An 18,732-nucleotide genomic window follows, 5' to 3' on the forward strand; every position below is an offset into this window, starting at 1 on the left:
AAGGTTCCAGAGATAGTCATTTATTTAAAAAATTTCAATTGTCAAATGACTGTTTCTAAGTTCCACAGGCAGACATATTAACAGTTGTTCAAATCAACTTTGACGGACTGGAGAAAACAACTTTTTGTTATTCTCCTATTTGAGTTGTTGATATATGTACTCCGCTCTCCAAGCACTTCCCTCAGAGTGGGGCTTGGGATTTATGTCAATGATAAGTTTACGTAGGCTTCCGTTTGATTCTTGAAGGTCCATTCTGGCAATGTTGTCTAGCAAGCTCAGCCATAGTGTAAGTAAAAAAATCACCTTTTGTCACTTTCGATCCCTCTGCCTAGATGATTTGATTTACTATATAAAACCAAAATTGACATTTCTGCAACAAAACCTCAAGTATAATGAAATGCAAAATACAAGATGGCACAAAAACTCAGTTTCATTATCTTCATAAACAATGGCATGCATTAAATCAGAAAAAAACATAACATACAACGTCACTGATCACTCAAAATCACTCCTAATTTGCACCATTTTCGCCAACCTGTGCAACCCTACTTTCACAATTGTGAGAAGCTGGCTTGGTATATGATGCACACTTATGTAAGGGGGTACCCTGCACCAATCTAGACAACCGTTATGGTGAGTTTAGTGGTCGTAGACAACCTTTGAAAGCTCTCCAAGTGGTAGCTGTGGAGAGCAGCCTTCAGGCTTAGTCCAGAAAGAGTGGAAAGCAACTTGTTTTACCAGAAAAATCTTGTTGATCTAGATTAAGTGAAGAAGAGCCACACAGTGTATTTATAAAAAATATATATTTATTATATAACACTCACTAACACATACAGGTATCTCCTAGCCAGAGATACACACAATGCACACAATTATTTTCAATAGAAACAGGTAAGTAGCACGTAATACACAGTGGTCACCAGGGGTGGACAAAACCATATACTAAATTAGTGGCATGCGAACCACGAGTCAAGATGGTGCCCAGAAGACGTAGAATTGCCAGGGCCCCAAGGAACCACCCGAGGAAAGTAACTAGGAGCCCCACTGTGGTAGTGTGCTGAGTGAGAACACGAATGCGTGATCAATACAAGTCATTGGGTAAGTCGCAGTTGCACTTTTAAAGAAGGACCCTTTCCAGTGGACCCTGAAGAAACCCCGTGGAAGACAGAAGGTTGGAGAGCCACCCCACCCGTGAATACCTTAGGAACCAGGACACCTGTCCCAGGGAAGCCAGGTGCATAGGTGTGAAGTGGCTTCGAAAACCGCTGTTAATTCCAATGGAGGACTTCAGAAAGATGCAGCTGCTGGTGAAGGTGAAAGTGTCCGGAGGAACCCAGAGGTGGATTCAAGCAGTGAAGAACCTGCAAGCAGAGAGAACAGAGTCTATGCCACTCAGGAGTGACCAGGAGGCACGGAAGATGAATGCCCACCGATGTCGGGTACTGCAGAGGAGCGGACGGTGACCTTAGAACTGCAGCTGTGTGGACCAGGCAATGCTGTGGAAGACAATGAGCTGTAAACGAGCTGTCCCACGACGGATGTCGAGAGTTGAGGGGTCAGTGTCTGGGAGGAGCACCAACAAGCCTTGGCAGCTGCAACCAGTGTGAAAGTGGAGAGAGGTGCAATGTCAGGACCAGCAAGGTCCGGGAGACACGCCACAAGCAGGGGAGTCACGGCAGGCCCGAGCAATCAGGGGAGCCCAAAAAATACGTAGATGACCCTCAAGAGGAGCCACAAGCCGGGGGCACTGGAGTCGCAAGAGGACCTCGAGCAGCTCACCAAAGATGCAAGCTCACGATGCAAGAGATGCTTGGTCACTGGAGATGCTTTAGGTTGGGGCTACTTGGAGCCCGAAGATCTTGGTAGAAGGAAGCCAACAAGCCTTTGCAACTGCAAGTCGACGCAAAGCACAGGGGTTCAGTTCCTGCGGTTCCGACGAGTGATACTGGCCTCAAACTTGGTGAGAGGTCAGGTCAGGCCTTGAGGGATGTGGAGAACCACCACCTGTGCTGTTGAGCCTTTCTGAGTCTGTGGGAACTCCAGGTCAGCAGACCGGTCAGCTTAGTTGCGGCGCCTGCAGATGCAGGTAATGACTCCTTCACTTCAAGGGTGATTCCTTCAGGTTTCTTGGATGCTTAAAGGCCTTGGTTGGTTCCTGTATGGTGCACAGGCACAGACGTTGCAGCAGACGAGCAGGGCGAGGAGATAAGGAGCAGCAAGAGTCTTCCCGGTTGCAGCCTTGATGCCCTGAGCGAAGTCCAGGGTACTCAGATGGTTGAAGAAGTGGTGTCTGAAATGAATCTTGTCCCACAACGAATCTAGGGACCCACCCACAGGTAAGCCCCTAAATATCCCAAAGGAGGGGCTGGACAAAGGGAAGGATACTCCCCTGTCCTTTGCCCAGTTTCACACCAGAGCGGGAGCCTAAGGCTCCCTGAACTGGTTTGAACTGGACTATGCATGGAGGACACCAAGTGTGTCCTGCACGCAGACTATATGGTGCTTACAAGCGCTCCCGCACCGCCCCAATACACTAAATCCTGTCTAGGATGTGGTCACACCTCCCTGTGAAAGGATATCTATTGTTCTGCCTTCCCCTGCCCAAGCTTGGCTCAGCAGCAGGAGGGTAGAAATGTGTCTCTGGCCGGCAGCAGTCATGGCTTGCTGTCTGGGTCTGGAAGACTGGTACCGGGAGTACAGAGGGCCTAACGGAGGGCCTTTCCAGTGATTGAAATCCTACCTCTCACACTGTTTACGGTGTGGGGTGTATGGTTCCATCATGTTTGATACCAAACATGATGGGATCCGTTCTAGCCAGTTTCGAGATGGTCACCGCGTAATGACGCGGTGCCCCTCTAGATGTCATATGGCTGTCTCACTTACAACCCAGGAGAATGGACTCTGTAGGCTGTAGGGATGTCCTGCTCATGCAAGGGCACCCTCACATTTACAACCAAGCACACTGCCTTCAGGATTGCAAAGGCCTGCTGTAGGGGTGACTTATAGTTTTTAAGTGCAGTGACCTTAGATATAGGAAAACCTATATCTTTCGTAAGTGGTGCTAGCACCAGCTTACACAGGCTGCAATGGCAAATTGAGTGGTCTCCCATGGGTGGCATAATGCATGCTTCAGCCCATGGGGGACCCCTGGTGTACCTATGCCCTGGGTACCTTAGTACCCTATACTAGGGACTGATGAGGTTGCACCAGTGTCCAATCTGGGATGTACCTAAGTACTTACCAAACCAATTCAGGGGAGAAAGCACAGAGACGGGGGTCCTGATTAGCAGGATCCCAGTCAGACTAGTCAGAAACCATCACAGCACCAGGCAAAAAGTGGGGGTAACCATGCAGAAGGATCCTACCTTCCTACAGTCTTGCAGTTTTTTTCTGCCAAATCACTGCTGTCAAGGTGCAAAACATGCAACTTGAAAGGGAAGCTTTCTTAGGACCAAGTGGCCTGGCAGAGATTCAGCAACATGTGCACTCTTGTGAAACTCTGATTCAGGCAGTTGAGAAAGAACGTTATGCTTGATGAAATGTAAAGGCTCCGAATGTTCAGAAGGCTCTCTTCCACATCATTAGAGTCACTTAATCCTTTTTTTTTCGTTTTTTGTTAAATTTGTCTTCATTGATTTATATGCCTGGGATCCAGGCTACAGTATACAAATGCATCTTCAAAAACTGCAAACCTCAAATTCAATATTCCCCGTCTACTCCCCCCCACAAACTCCGACACAGTAGCACATATCTGACATAAGAAAGCATTGTTTTTCAGCCTCAGCCTTTTTCCCAAGTTAACATAGTACTTTAGAGGTGTTCTGGTTGTTTCCCTCCCCCCTCTACCCTAGTAAGATAACACTTCACCATATATACCATCTTCAAGGATGTGGCGTAACAACCCAAGCTGCCGACTTCAGAGCCGGTGGGAACCAGGTTCCAGTCTCGGTCTCAGTGGCGGCGTCAACATCCTGTTATTCTGAGTAAATCACTTAATGTCCCCGTGCCTACAAATCAGCGCCTTGAGACCCACACGGAAGATTTGCAGTGCTTTACAAATCTTTAATTTATTTATTTCCGTATTTTACTACAGACATCTCTTCGTAGTTTTTTTGCTCTAAGTTTTTTCTCTTCTGTGCACACACTTTCTCTTCTACAGTAGAACCTGTTGCTCTGTCTAGATCCCTCTGCTCAACCCAGCTGCTCTGGTGTTTCCTCATGCTCAGTATCAAACTCTTCCTCTGATTTCAGAAGCCTATGGAGAATATCCCCACACTTTCAGATCTGCCTTCACTTTACCATTTGTGCACACTTCCCTCATTCGTCTTTCCTCCGCCAGGGCCCAGTCCTTCATACCTTTTTGCCAGGATACATAAGTGGGAGCTCTAAGGGATATCCTGAGTTTTGCTAAGGGGCGTTTGCCCATCATCAATCCCAAAGATGCCTGATTTCCACCCCTCCCTGGGTTCGGAATTAGCCTTAACAGGCAGCTGCTTATTGTGTGTTCTATACAGATGTTAATTGTTCTTTTTAGATTCTTCACCACCTCCTGCCAGAATGTTTGTACAGGACTGCAAGTCAAGGTCATAAGCAGGAACGTGGCTCTGAGTATATCGCACCGGACATAGGCTGACGATCTGCTTGTGTAAATTATGAGTAACCGGTCCTGTGTAAGGTATGTGCCATAAAATTGATCAATTTAAGTTGTGCATTGCTTGTTATGTGCTTTACTAGCACATGTTTTCTCCCATTCCCTCTCAGTTAATGGCGCAAGCACATCCTCTTCCCAGCACAGTCGAACAGTTAGTGGGGGTTTTTGTCCCTCTTTTTTGAATGTCTTATCTAAATGTGCAGTCAAGTTGCATATCTGGGTGGCGCTCAATAGTTTACAGGAAATTGGGGCCTGGGTATGTCTGGGAAACATGCCCATATCTCTGGTTGTTTTGGACAATTTATCCAACTGCAGAAATTGGCCTTTGCCTAGGTTAGAGGTCTCCATTGCCTCTGCGAAGGTTTTGAACTTATATGCAGGGAACAGGTCGTCCCACTTGGTTCATCCACCCTCCTCTCATCGCTTCAATGACGTATTCTGATGAATCACTGGGAAGAGCTGTAATCATTTCAGGAGGAGGTCTCTAGAGAATGGGCCCGCATAGGACCTCCTTTGACCGAATGTTTCCCAAGCCCCTGCTACTCTCCGCACTATATATGGAATCTCCTTGGGTTGAGTCGCCCCTTCATTAAACAAACCGGCAATGATTCCATTTCTATCAGTCCGTCCAATAAATCTTTCTCCTAGTTCTCTATGTTTCTGCACCACATCGCTGCATTTTGGAGCTATGCGGCTAGGCAATAAAGTTCCATATCCATCACTTCCAATGCTCCCTCCTCTCTATCTCGTTTCAGTACTGCCACCTGGACTCTAATTCTTTGCCCGCCCACACCAGTGAAATTAATAGATTGTCGAGTTCCCTGACAGTAGTCCTTGGGATCATGCATACAGAAATCTGCAGTGTGTACAGACACCTTGGGCGGAAAACCATAGTTGTCACCCTTCTAATTACCAAGAGTGGTAAGGCATTCCGAAATTAGACTGAGTTATGTAGGCACTGCCCACCAGTAAGTGGGAGACAGAATTTCTGGGGTGAGTCGAATATACCAGGGTGTCATCTGTGTACATAGATACTACATCATTTGTTGCTTCAAAGTTGATCCCCCAAGGCACCAGCACATCTCACTGCTCAACCACAATGGCAAGCAATAATGGGGATAATGGACATCACTGCCTCGTGCCCCTTTCCACCATCCAGATGTGGGAAACTATACCTCTAGATTGCACTCTAGCTGTGGGGTCGGTGTATAACAGGTGAACCCATCCCCGAAACTGTGGTCCAATTTCCATCTTCTCATAAATGCCCAGCCTAAGGTGTCAAATGCCTTTTCAATGTTGAAAGTGACTAGTGTGCCTTCCATGTTCATACGTGCTGTCTCATGCAGCACATGGTTAAGTCGTCTCGGGTTCATACAAGTGCTGCCTCCTTGGATAAAACCACCCTGGTTCTCGGTCCTCGGGCACCAATGTTACCAATGCTCGTTTTAGCCTATTAGCAAGTGCCCTGGCCAGTATTTCCAGTCCAGGGAAGACCTGGCTTGGCAGTTCAGGCTGGACTGTTCCCATGAGGCACAGGGTCAAGACTGATTTGCATATGGCTGGGTTCAAACTGGAATGGCATGGTGAGCAAAAAAACGATGGATTTAGGCCTAGATGTCTGTACTGGGGTGAATGTATGACATTGTTCTGCATTCTGTCCATAATAGACAGTCAGTATTTGACAACATTCTCCTATTGTGGGATTTAGTAGATTAAAACTGCAGTATAAAAATGTTGTTTCTTTGTGACAGCAATCATATTTAAAGTTAACATACATATAAAAGTAAAATAAAATATTTGTCTTATATAGCTACACGTGTAGAAAATATAGGACGTTAGACTAGTGTCTGCTTATAGGTTCACCAGCTAAAAGAAACGGGATTATTTAGAAAAATGTATGAGAAACTGTGAGTTGAAAGGGAAGAAAAATAGGTTGTATAAGGAAAATAAGGAATGAATGGAAGTATATCATCATATAAAAAGAATTGAGTAACACGAAAAGTTAAAATAAGGGTATTAAGGCAATAGGCCTACCAAGTAGGGAGTTTGTGGATGCTAGGGAAAGAGTTAAGTTAAGCTAATGGAGTAAATATTGATGCATTGTCCATATAACCACCTTATTCAAATTAAAGAATTTGCTGAAGAGATATGGGGTCCCTTGTAGAACACCTGGTTGAATCCTTCTGTTGAGACAAAGACCGGATAGGAAAACAGGGTACAGAATGGTACAAAGCCACTAAACACACACACACACATCCTTGGCCCCAGGAGCCTGACAGTCCTCCCACTCAGAAGAGACCCAGAGACAGACCGAAGGGCAGCACAAAGAAAAGTCATTCACAGAAACAAGTAGCAGGTACACAAGTCTAGAAGAAGTCAAGAGAATGGCCCTAAAATGGTCAAAGCCAGAGGGTCCTAGTGATAACATAGTGAAGAAAATACTACCAGCTGAAGTACAGGACAAATTAAATAACCTAGTAGCTTTAGATACCAAACCATGGACAGCGATACTGGCACTCATAGTACACGTTTTTAAGAAGATGCAGGAAAAGGAAAACAGTGAGAAAGACAAAACAGAAAAAGCAGCGGCCAAATTGGTCTAGCAAAAGTTGACCAAGAAAACTGAGGAATGAATTGCCACTGTCGCTACGAAGTTAGCTGCAGTATCTCGGGGTGTGCCCCCTGCAGGCATTCCACAAAGCCCACCATATACCCAAGAAAAAACAACACGAATATAAGACAAGGGCGAGGACATTTTGTGGGAAATAGATCAAATATATTTCAGAGCGGACAAACATGCTACTATTGCAGGAAGCCGGATCATTTTATTAACAAGGCAGCATTCATCAGACAGACGACAGACCCAGAGACTGTGAAAGGAATGCAGAAGATCCTGGACTTATGTAATTAAGTTAGACAATGTTTCTTTTTTATAACAGTACTTTAATATTCCCATTGTTTGCATTTATCAAACAGGCTAAAACAAAGAAAGACAAGATAACATGGACTAAAAAAGATTAATCAAACTTTTAGGGGCATATTATCAAGAACGACGTTAAAATTATCGCTGCTTTAGCGGCAGAAAACTGCCGCTAAAGCGGAGATAATGGCCTTGATAATATGCCCTTGAGAATTCCCATAGAAGCCCATGTTCACACCAGAAAATGGACTGCTCTGCGGCATATTATCAAGCCCATTATCGCCACTTTAGCGGCAGTTTTTCTGCCGCTAAAGCGGCGATAATTTTTAACGCCATCCTTGATAATATGCCCCTTAATAAGTAAAAAAACAGAGATAACAAATGCACCACTGTTAGGAACATCAAACTACAATAAAGAGATTTTTCCTTTTTTTGCCACAGTACTGGTCAGATAATGATGGCTGTCCTCACTCAAAAAGTATTCTTTGGGCCACTGGCCAATTGTGTATTTTAGTGGCTTACTTGATTCTGTCATGAAAGGCCATTTCCCTTGCGAACAAGCACTAGCAATGACAGTCTTTGCAGTGACAAAAAGTGCCCCCATTGTTGTAGGTGCACCGCTGACATTGTATGCTGCACATGCAATATTTGTGATCATTCAGAAAGCCAAAACAACACTAACAACACAACGAGTATCAGACTATAAAATAATATTATCATCACCATCCCTTAAAATAGTATGTGCCATACATTCAACCTTGCTACCTTTTTTGCACACCCCATTCTAGGTAATGTTGCATATTTTTGTAGATGGGTTTTCTACAATAGATTAAGACATGGAATTGAGCTACACAGGTGCAGAATGTGGTCAAAGTCATGTAACTTGACTCTTTAGATATATTACTGGTGAGAGATTTCTCAATTTGCAGCCCTGTGGCAAATGCATTAAGGATCACCCCCCACCCACCAGCTACGCCACTGTACACAGTGCCAGAGATAACATGTTTTTCCAAAATATGCACTTTAGTCTATTTTTGAGACTGGCTGATTTTCACAATTGATTGATTAAATAAAACCACATTATTGTATAAAATAGGTCTGTCTTACTTTATTAATATATTTGCCCTCCAACAGCAGCAAGAAACTTTTCAAATGTGGCGCAAAGGTTTTTTTCAATTTTGAGGTGTGATGGAAACTAGATTTTAATAAAATCAAAACAAACCAAGACACTTTTCTTGTGTAATTCACAAATGTCACATATGCACTTACACTCAATTTCAACATCTTATTGTTTGTGCTCTACATAGGAAATGTAATGGGCATTTCAATGGAAATTGTGCTCTATTCTTTAATTATTTATTTAAGGCAATGTGCTCCAAAATGAATCACTGGACACACACTGCTCACCAGTGTGCAGTGCCCATTGGGCTAAAAGGGCTCCCCCCTCATGTGCCATAGCCACTGCTTAGAAGTTAAAACGTTGGAGAAAACATTTTCTTTTTTTAGGAGAGACATGTTCACTTTTTCCGGCTGCTGTAAAGTGCCTCCAAAGGAAGGGTGGAGGTCCCCAGTAATTCATAAAATGCAAGTTCATAGACCCCATTGAGACAACATAAAAAGAAAGGTTTATAAAATTTACAAAAAAATTAAAAATACAGCAATGACGTTCAGCCACCTCATCACATGGGCAGGCAAGTAATTGCCGTCCCCAAAGCTTTAAGTCAACAGAGAAAAACAAAAGAGGCCATACTAAACCAGCCTTAAATCTAACAAGCATTTGCAATGCAATCGGGCTCGCCTTTGGGACATTACATGTATTTAGCTATGCAGCACATTAGCCTGGTTGCTGAAACATCATCTGTTCTTTAACATGGAGGGAAAGTAAGCACCAAACTGCGTGACAAACAAGCTATGGGAACACATGGAGAGAAATGTTGCCTTTCAGCGGGAAATGGTATTGTCCAAATTTCTACTTTTAATATAAAAGCAGGGCTTTCGGTGGTCATATCACTGAAAATGCAAGATTTGAAAAAAATAACATTGTCTACGGGTGCTCGTGGAAGACAATTTCAATGGACTGGAATCTAGAGAATGCTAAAGTGATTCTGGTATTTTACTGACCTCTGCTGGTCGATTTCTATCAAGAAAGTTAAATAGAGGCAGTTGCCAGAAAAATTAAAAAAAGAAAGTCTCTCAGCAGAAAGCAAATCTGGTATTTTACTGACCTCTGCTGGTCGTTTTCTATCAAGACAGTTAAATAGAGGCAGTTGAACAGAAAGAAAGTCCCTAAGCGGAAGCAGACAAGCCCTATGGCTGATCTCCAGAGCCCACAAAGTACATACACATATAAGTATATACTAAAGTATATACTAAAGTATATACAAGAGGTCTCTAATGCTCGACCTAAAAATGAAGTCATCAGAGAAACACAAAAGACGCCATACTGTACCAGCCCTAAATCTAAAAAGAAAAGACCTCTCCCACCGTGGAAGTGCCAATTGCAAATAAATTGCCATCTCTCCTGCAGCTAAAAAGATACAATAATCATGTAAATAACACTTCTTGACAAAAACTCCATTCTTTGTGAAATACAAAATTTTGCATGAGGGGACTTCACTAGCGCCTTGTCAGATTTGTTTAGATTAACCGGGGCAATGAACATTTTGGGAAGATTGATGTCACTAGAAAGCCTTCTTAACATGCTTCAGCCAAGGAATTGATAGGCCCTTATCTAGACTGAGACAATCGAAAACAACCTCCCTATTGAAATTGTTATTAGGGCTGGACCGTTCCTTAAACCACAGCAGGAGTGGTGCCAACTTAACTAAGGGCCTGATTTAGATTTCAGCGGATGGGTCACTCTATCACAACGGTGACGGATATCCCATCCCCGAAAATAAAAATCCCATTATGTCCTATGGGACTTATATTTAGGTGGTTAGGATATCGGTCGCTGTTGTGATGGAGTAACCCGTCTGCCGAGATCTAAATCAGGACCTAAGTTTGAGACATATTGCAAATTAAAATTCAAAAGCAAGATAAAAATGGTGCTAGTTGGCAGTAGATTCAGCCGTCAACTGCATATGCATTTTTTCTTCCACCTGAAAGGAGGAAGCATTGTGAAACCCTCACATCCTCACCCCATATGTGGCTGTAGGGACACACTGAAAATTATAAATCTTAATGTAGGGATAAATATGGCCCCAGCCTGTCTTTTGAGTCAGGATGAATAGAGGTCCTGCCACACTACTTAATTTCAAATGCACAGCTTTCACCTGGGGTTTCCAAGAGCCCGTAGAATCGAAAGTAACACCAAGGTAAATAAAATTCTGCACAAACTACTTTAAAGATTGGGAAAATGATTGAGTGTGGCCATGAGTTCACCATCATAGTACTTAAAAAGTTGTTAAACAAATTGGTGAGCAAAGGGCCCCAGAGCTCAATATAACACTTAAGAAGATCCGTGGGTATCCCATCTGGCCCGGGAGCTTTACCTCCTGAGCGCTACCTGATAGCTAATTCTACTTCCACAAGGAAGATCTGAAGTGGAGGGGGTTTACCAAATGAGCCCATAATAAGCCCATAATAAGTTGTTGCGAGTTTTATCCTTGGTAACTGATAAATAAGTGAGGAGGAGTGCTGGACCCACTCCGCAAAAGATATATTACTGACTAAAAGTTGGCTACGCAAAGTGTTCCTCTGGCGGAACCTATAAACAGTATCCCAAAATACTTTACTGTCTTTTCATGAAGTTGCCAATGCCAGCTGTTTCCAGTCCCTATTATTCTGAAAAGAAATTCTGTCCTTAATGGTTCCATGGTATTCCCTACTGGCCTCTCATACCTCAACAACATCTGATGGATTTTCAGAGAGAGCTTTCCTTAAACAGCGCTTAGCAACAGAGCAAATTCCATCAAACCATCGCAGGCGATCTGAGGGGTTTCAACAAATGATTCTTAATACATGAGCACAAGAGCTGAAATGCTACAAATAAAGCTTCCCTAGTACCTTCAGTAAGAGATTCCATAAATACTGACATGTTTTTTGAGGAGAAGATTCAGTGTTGTCAGTGTAGCTTTTGGGTCCTTAAGTGACCAATCTAAGCCCGTTTCTTGAGTGTTGGTTAATTTCAATACAAGCTACAGACGGTTTATCCTTTCCCACAGAATAAAACCTTGTAAACACAGTGGATTATGATCCCTCCACTGGGTCTCCAATATTGTACATTTGGAGAACCACTGAAGAAGACTCCTCGGTGCAAATATTTAATTGATAATGGAAGACTGTCCCCTCCCACTAAAAGTAGGTGCGCTCTAACTAGCATCCTGAGAGAGATTGACTTAATCCACGAGATCATTTGAGGCAAACAAAATCCTCAACTCTCTCCCTCTGTTATCAACATATCCTTCTGTAATGTCAGATCCCAAAAAAGCTTAGTTCCTCCTGCAGAATCCCCAGTTTGGTGTTAAAATCTCCACATAAGATACATCTCAGTTAAGGAGTAATATTAAGTCCAATTGGTTGAAGTCCTGCTATGAACTGAAAGAGTCCTTCGAAAAGATAGTAAAACAAATTTGTAAAATCATTATAACAATTTACTAGGTAAAAAAGAAAAGAGCCCGCGCTATCTTGAGCCCACACTATCTTTCATGAGCACTACCTCGTATACAGGGCTATCTGAATCAATAGTAGTCACTACTACCCTCAGAATCAATTTTACTCATATTGAGAGTGCAGGGGTGACACGAGGAACCTCGAAATAAGATTGATGAGGTGGCCCACGTTTCCTGTATAACAACAATGTCAAACTTAACAATAATATCCAAAAAGTCAGGAATTGGAATCTTATCTTTAAGACCTTCTATGTTCCAACTCAAGAGAGAAACAATTGTTGGGCCTGGCAGGGTCTGCCTCAGTCCCTCTCTCCGGGCTTACTGCTCCCTCGGACACACCTAAGAGCCAGCCTCCAGTGGGGGACTGTGGCAGTCAGTCAACTTCGGATAAGACTTCAAAACCGAATCCCCACAGGCACATTCAACCAAATGTTACCAGAAACAAATGGAGAAACAGTCCGGCCAGGCTGAGCTATAACTGGCATCGCCCCCAGAGTATTGACAGCCCTGCTGCACCAGCATGCAACCTGCAAAGAGGCACAGACTTAAAATTAGGTGTGTAGAAATAACCTAGTGGGACAGGGACTATAGAACTCCCAGGGCCATGCACACTCTTGTTCCAATGCAATATAGCGTGAGCAACCGGGGGTGAGTTCAAATTAATAATGCCACAGTGTCCTTGAACAGTGATGGGGCCTAGGCCAATCCAACAAATCCTACATGTTGAGAAAATCTCCTCAGAGAGAACAGAAGAGAGGTCCCAGTTTCGAGCTAACCAGGCCAATACTTTATTTTACAGATCCACATAGTACTCCTTGTGATTCTTCCTTTAAGGAGGGATACCAGTGAAGACCATGACGTATGTGCAAACGGCAGGAGGGAGATTTAAAATGGTCTGATTTGGGCACATATTAATGTCTTTAACAACAGATTCCCCTACCAGGGAGGCAGCCACCATACCTGGGTCGCCTGAGTTGTTGAGGGACCTGAAGGTAAGACTCCTCCCCCAGCCAACACTGGGGATTGTTCACAGAAAGGTTTTGAATGCGATGTTGAAATGGCATTGTTTGGCATATTGCTTGATTCAGTAGACACCGTGGGGTCAGTCAATCAATCAATAGAAAGCTTTATTCGATTTTTTGCATAAAAATCATAAAAGCATACAAAAGCAGAACACATATGATGTCATGATCATAACCTTAAATGAATAAAAATAGCTTTACAATAAAAACAAAAATATTTTAAAAACCAACACTTGCAGCTAGTTCATTCCAAAGCTTCCTATAGTTTCATACCATGATAGATTTTCTGCATTTAATTACACTTTTTAAAAAGGAAGCAATTGATCTTATAAAACCGTCATTCTTAAAAAATTGCAATAGTAAAAATGCAGGATAGTATTGTCTCAGACCCAGTACCCTTAAATTTGGTGAAATCCATCTCCTTCTTTGTATTTTATAAATTTGCAAAATAAAGTTACATGCATTGTCGAGTGCAAAGACGTGTCATCACATGTGCAATTACACATTGTTTTAGACCAATCATTTATTATTTGAGCAAGTGCATGTCTTCTGCCATTGGGAAGCTGAGGGCAGAAAATAGCTCCCAACTGGCACTGCTCTCCTCCCCCAGCCTGTTTCTTGCTGTTAGGGTGCCTGGGGCTTGTAGTCCTGCCCCTGAAGCAAGTGCGTGTCCCCGCACTTTGGGGAAGCGCAGGCCAGTAAATTATGCCTGACCGGTGCGGCTCTCCTCCTGCCTGCTTCCTGCTGTTATTGCTGCATTTTTTGTGGGAGATTCCCCATGTATGAACCCACCTCCTATGTCACCTTTCTACCACACTTTCTTATACAATCAATCAATAGTTCTTTATTCGATTTTAGACATTAAGGGCCATATGTAGGTAGCCTCACATTTACCGATTCATAAATACTGAATTTTACCGATTCGGTATTTATGAATTGGTAAATGTGATGTAGGTAATGATTCGGTAAAGTTTACCGAATCGGAAAAATTCGGTAATTATGAATCGGTATTTACCGATTCGGTAATGAGGCATACCTTCCCATTGGCCCATAGGAATCAATGGGAAGATATGCCTCATTGCAGTAACATTGAAAGAGCTTTTTCTGAAAAGCTCATCATTGTGAGCCACACTTTTGTCCGCCAGCACCTCTTGCTCCTTTTGTCTACGTTTTACATTTCTTTTCCTGTCGCCAACATCCTTTTCTGATTCTTCTCTGGACAGCACTCCAAAAATATCCTCAAAGTTCGTTCTGTTATCAATCCCTCACCTCCTCTGTGTTACAGAGCCCTGAAATTAGCATGCATTAAAGAACTTCCTCAATGTGATGTCATCCAGCTGTTCCCAAACGTGACTTTAACAATTTGTGATTCTTAAATATTGATTTGAAATTTACCGATTCGGTGTTAGGAAATCGCTAAAACTCAATTGTGAATCATACCGAGTCACGAGCTGAAGAAGTGTCACTTCAATACATTAGGATTACTGATTCTCAAATTGTGTTTTGTTCAACATCATCATTTGTGATTGATTCGGTAATCTCAGTGATCATATATCTGGCACTTAGTGCTGGTAGTACTCAAGCGACAAATTCTGTGCAGGGGTTTGCTGCTGGTAGTACTAAGGTGGCTGGTTTTGCATATGGGGTTTGCAGCTGCTAGTAGTGAGTTGGTTGATGATATGGCAGGGACATAGCTTTCATTGGTGCAGCAGGTGTAGTGGCACCGAGGACACAAGACCCGAGGGGCCAAGTGTTCACTCATTATTGCTGTATTTTATATAAAAGACAGCAGCCAGTGGGGCCCATTCCCTTCCTGCAGTAGGGCCCACAACCCAGTGGCTGCCCTACTGGTATATAGGGGTTCACCGCAGGTAATACTAAGATCATTGATTCTGTGAACAGGTTTACTGCTGATAGCTTTGAGGCTATTTATGCTGTATAGCATAGTGCTAGTAATAGTGATGTTGTCTATGCTGAGGGTTTCTACTGTGCTGGTAGGTACTGTTGGCTCGTTGTGGCATTTTATTCATATAGAGGTAAATATAGTCATTCAAAGGGAGATAAAGTAATTCACTTTAAATCTCCTAGAGTCTCACTGGGAAAAGCAAAGCTGGCATTTAGTTCTTCGAACAGGTCCCTATCATTTGTGACTAGATCACTCAACCCTATACCCTGCTAATCCATTACGTGTTGCGAGATCACAATTAGGACAACTGTAGCCGAACCAACTAAAATATGAATGCTGGCTCTTCACGGTTTTCTTGGAGTGTGTTTAAGAGTTGCTGACCATTCAGGTTTCGAAGTCTAAACCATTTATTGTAATGAGTAGTAATGTAATAACACCCAGTGAAAAATGAGGCACTTTTTCTCTCGACACAGTATTTAAATATAAACTAGCGGTAAATAAAAGATAATGATGTATTAAGCTGCAAGGCACATTTGGAGGAGTTTATACTTGCATACCTAAGGGAGGGACATTATTTCCCCAGGTGTGATGCATAATTCTAACTCACTTCATACCAAAGACTCTAACTAGCTTTATAAAACTTTTGTTGATTAATATCCTGGAATTCCCAAATGAAACAGAAGCTGTATAGTTATAAATATATAAAATATTCACTTGTATAACTAAGCAGTCACCTGACCTAACTTTGTCTATTATTTCTTAATAAATGGGGAAACGCACACATTAACATAAAGATACAGTTTTGAAACAGAGAGAGAGTGTGTGTGCTCTTACTAACCAAAGAAGTTCACAAAAATGCACACATTTTACCAATAAGAAATCTTTCAAATGTAAAGGCGTCGAAAAATATAAAGCCCTAGTGCTGATTCGTTTCAAGTGGCTTTTACCTTTAATGCCCTTTACAAACAACCATTTACAGATCCCTTCCACCGTTCGCGATGTCCATTGGCCATCTGCACATCATATGTGGCTTCTTCTTAAGATGTATGTGTTAACATTCATCCCATGTTTTGGGGTTTTCATGAGCCAACTTTATATTCAGGATACCTACCTGATGGTATCATACATCTATCTGCAATTATTCAATTTTTAGCATTTTATCTTTAAAATTTACTAAGTGCAAGCATTTTTAAGATAGAGGTTAAATATCACACTGGATTTATCTTTTACGTTATTATGTAATTTATTATATATTATGCAAGTATGTTAGGTTTTATGTTTTGTGTTTTGCTCTTAAATTATATTTCAGTATGCATCATGATGTGTGTTATGCTATTGTGTTATGTTTCACGTGTTGGTATATGATATAAATTATGTTAGCATTGTCATGATAGGTTATATGTTATTCTTTTGCTATCGTATTATGGCATACTAGCTAAACTTTTGCATGTATTGTTATTCTGTGTTATTTTATGGGCTGTTATTTTGTCTTTCAGAAGTTTTGGAACTATCATAAGAAAATATAGCAACTTTGAACTAGGTAAAAATAGGTAAAAACTGAACGTTATTGACAGTAGAACATCTTTACACTAATTATAAAATCAAATGGAGTCGCTTATTTTTAATAGAGAGGGTGTGAGCAACAGAAACATACATTTAAAAGGAGGCCAGAAAAATCTAGTGATGGTGCAAGAACTTGGGGTGCAAAATAAAGAATATGTGAGTAGGACAACTTGCTTAAACAGATATAAATAACAGAAATAAGCTGTACCCTTACAGAAGAGTATTATGAAAATGAGTAAAAAGATGACGTTTGCATTGAAAGTTGTGACCATAAATGGCAAAAAGTCCAAATATTGCATAGCAGATACTTTTTGTCAAAGGGCCAGTATTTATATTGAATCTTGAAGAACACCTTTGTATATGCATGTCTGTAGTTGATAAACATATAAAGTTATAAATCCACCAATATGCTATCATAACAACAAAGTACAGCGAATGAACGTGCAAAGGCTAATAGTGAATAGCAATGCGCCTTGATAAAAGGTGAACGCATCCAGACAGTACTTTCTAAACGAAAAACCCATAAACTAGAAATTAAAATGTGGTTGAGTCAGCAAAGTAAATACATCTGAGAGCACACACTGGCCCCAGTCTAACAAAAGGAAGGACTACTTGAGCCCATCATCAAAAGCTAATTGAAATGCAAATTGGACAATGTAATCATCCATGAAATGCCATGGCCTTGATGGAAAGCCATTAACACCACATGAAAACCAATGTCTGAAGAGGGCTGACCCAAAGAGCTCTCTCACTCCATACATTTTATTGCACTTTTTAGAACAATTTTTGGCTTGAGGTGCTCAAATAGGTAAAGCTGTTTATAGCAGGATAAAAAAGTCATGCTAGAACCATCAAAGTTTACACGACTAAAATCAATCATTAAGTTTCAAATACCTGACTCGGGTATCAGTAAACATCAGGCCCAAGTGAACATTTAATTGCACTGGTGAAAATTCCAAGTTTTGTGAGATACCAAAATTGGGGAATTTCTCCAAAATTCACATTACGTGAACTTTTTTTTTTTTTTACATGATCACACAACTCATGTTGAAAAGTCTAACAGGATACCAGCAGGAGACTGGCTCAGGCAGAAATTGCCTTCCGTGGAAAAAATGACGAGATTTTGCACAGCCCTAGTAAATATATCCTTTTCTCTTCTTGTGCTGCAACTTTTTCTTTCTAGAAAGTCAGCAGCATCAACTTTTAGACCCATCCTATTTTGTGACTCTTTCTTGTTTTCCATTTCCAAGTATGCTCTGTGCAATGCATCAGCAGAATATCCCAACCCTTTAGCCTGCAAGTTTTTAAATATGTTTCTGAATGATTATCACGTTTAAGAAAACTGTTTTGCCATTACTGAGCACTGTGAAATGTTACTCTTGCAAAATTAAATTGTACTCTATTTACTGAGTTGGTCTTGTCAGGATTAAATTTGCGACCTACATTCCCCAGCAGATGTCAGTAGAGAGTCCTTACTTCATTGATCCCTCTTGATAACTGTATTTTTAAGGCTATTACAAGATTTCCATTTTAGCATCTGTATTCCAAATTTAGATTACTATCATAGGGCACAATTTACAGGCTGCTTCACAATATAAGTTTATTTTAGGTGTGAATAACCTCATCTGTAGACATGCAATCTAAGATCCTGATTCAGAGAATCGGGATCTCTGAAAAGTAATGATTATGGTGGCAAATCCTCTAGCATGGCAGATACTCTGCTGTATTAATTTTTGTGGTGGGGCAGGAAAAGGGAAATTAGAGTGTCCATGACGAGGCAAACTGTATGGAACGCACACAATAATAGGTTTGTGGGTATTCCCAATATTTTGTGTAGTCATTTCTCCATGGAAACAAACTTGAACTACTACTGAAAAAAAGCAGGAGTAAGTGGTTTCAAACGAATAGAGCAAGTGATATGTAGTAAATTACTTGTCTACTATTCCACTGTACTGTACATCATAGAATGCCTGAGTGCCTCTCTGTGTTAGAGACGATCTTAAGAACTGACGCGTGGAGTATGCAGTAAGGACATCTAAGGAACTAAAGGCCAAAGC

The sequence above is a fragment of the Triturus cristatus genome, chromosome 4_1 (genome assembly GCF_964204655.1).
Source record: "Triturus cristatus chromosome 4_1, aTriCri1.1, whole genome shotgun sequence".
Classification (NCBI taxonomy): Eukaryota; Metazoa; Chordata; class Amphibia; order Caudata; family Salamandridae; genus Triturus; species Triturus cristatus.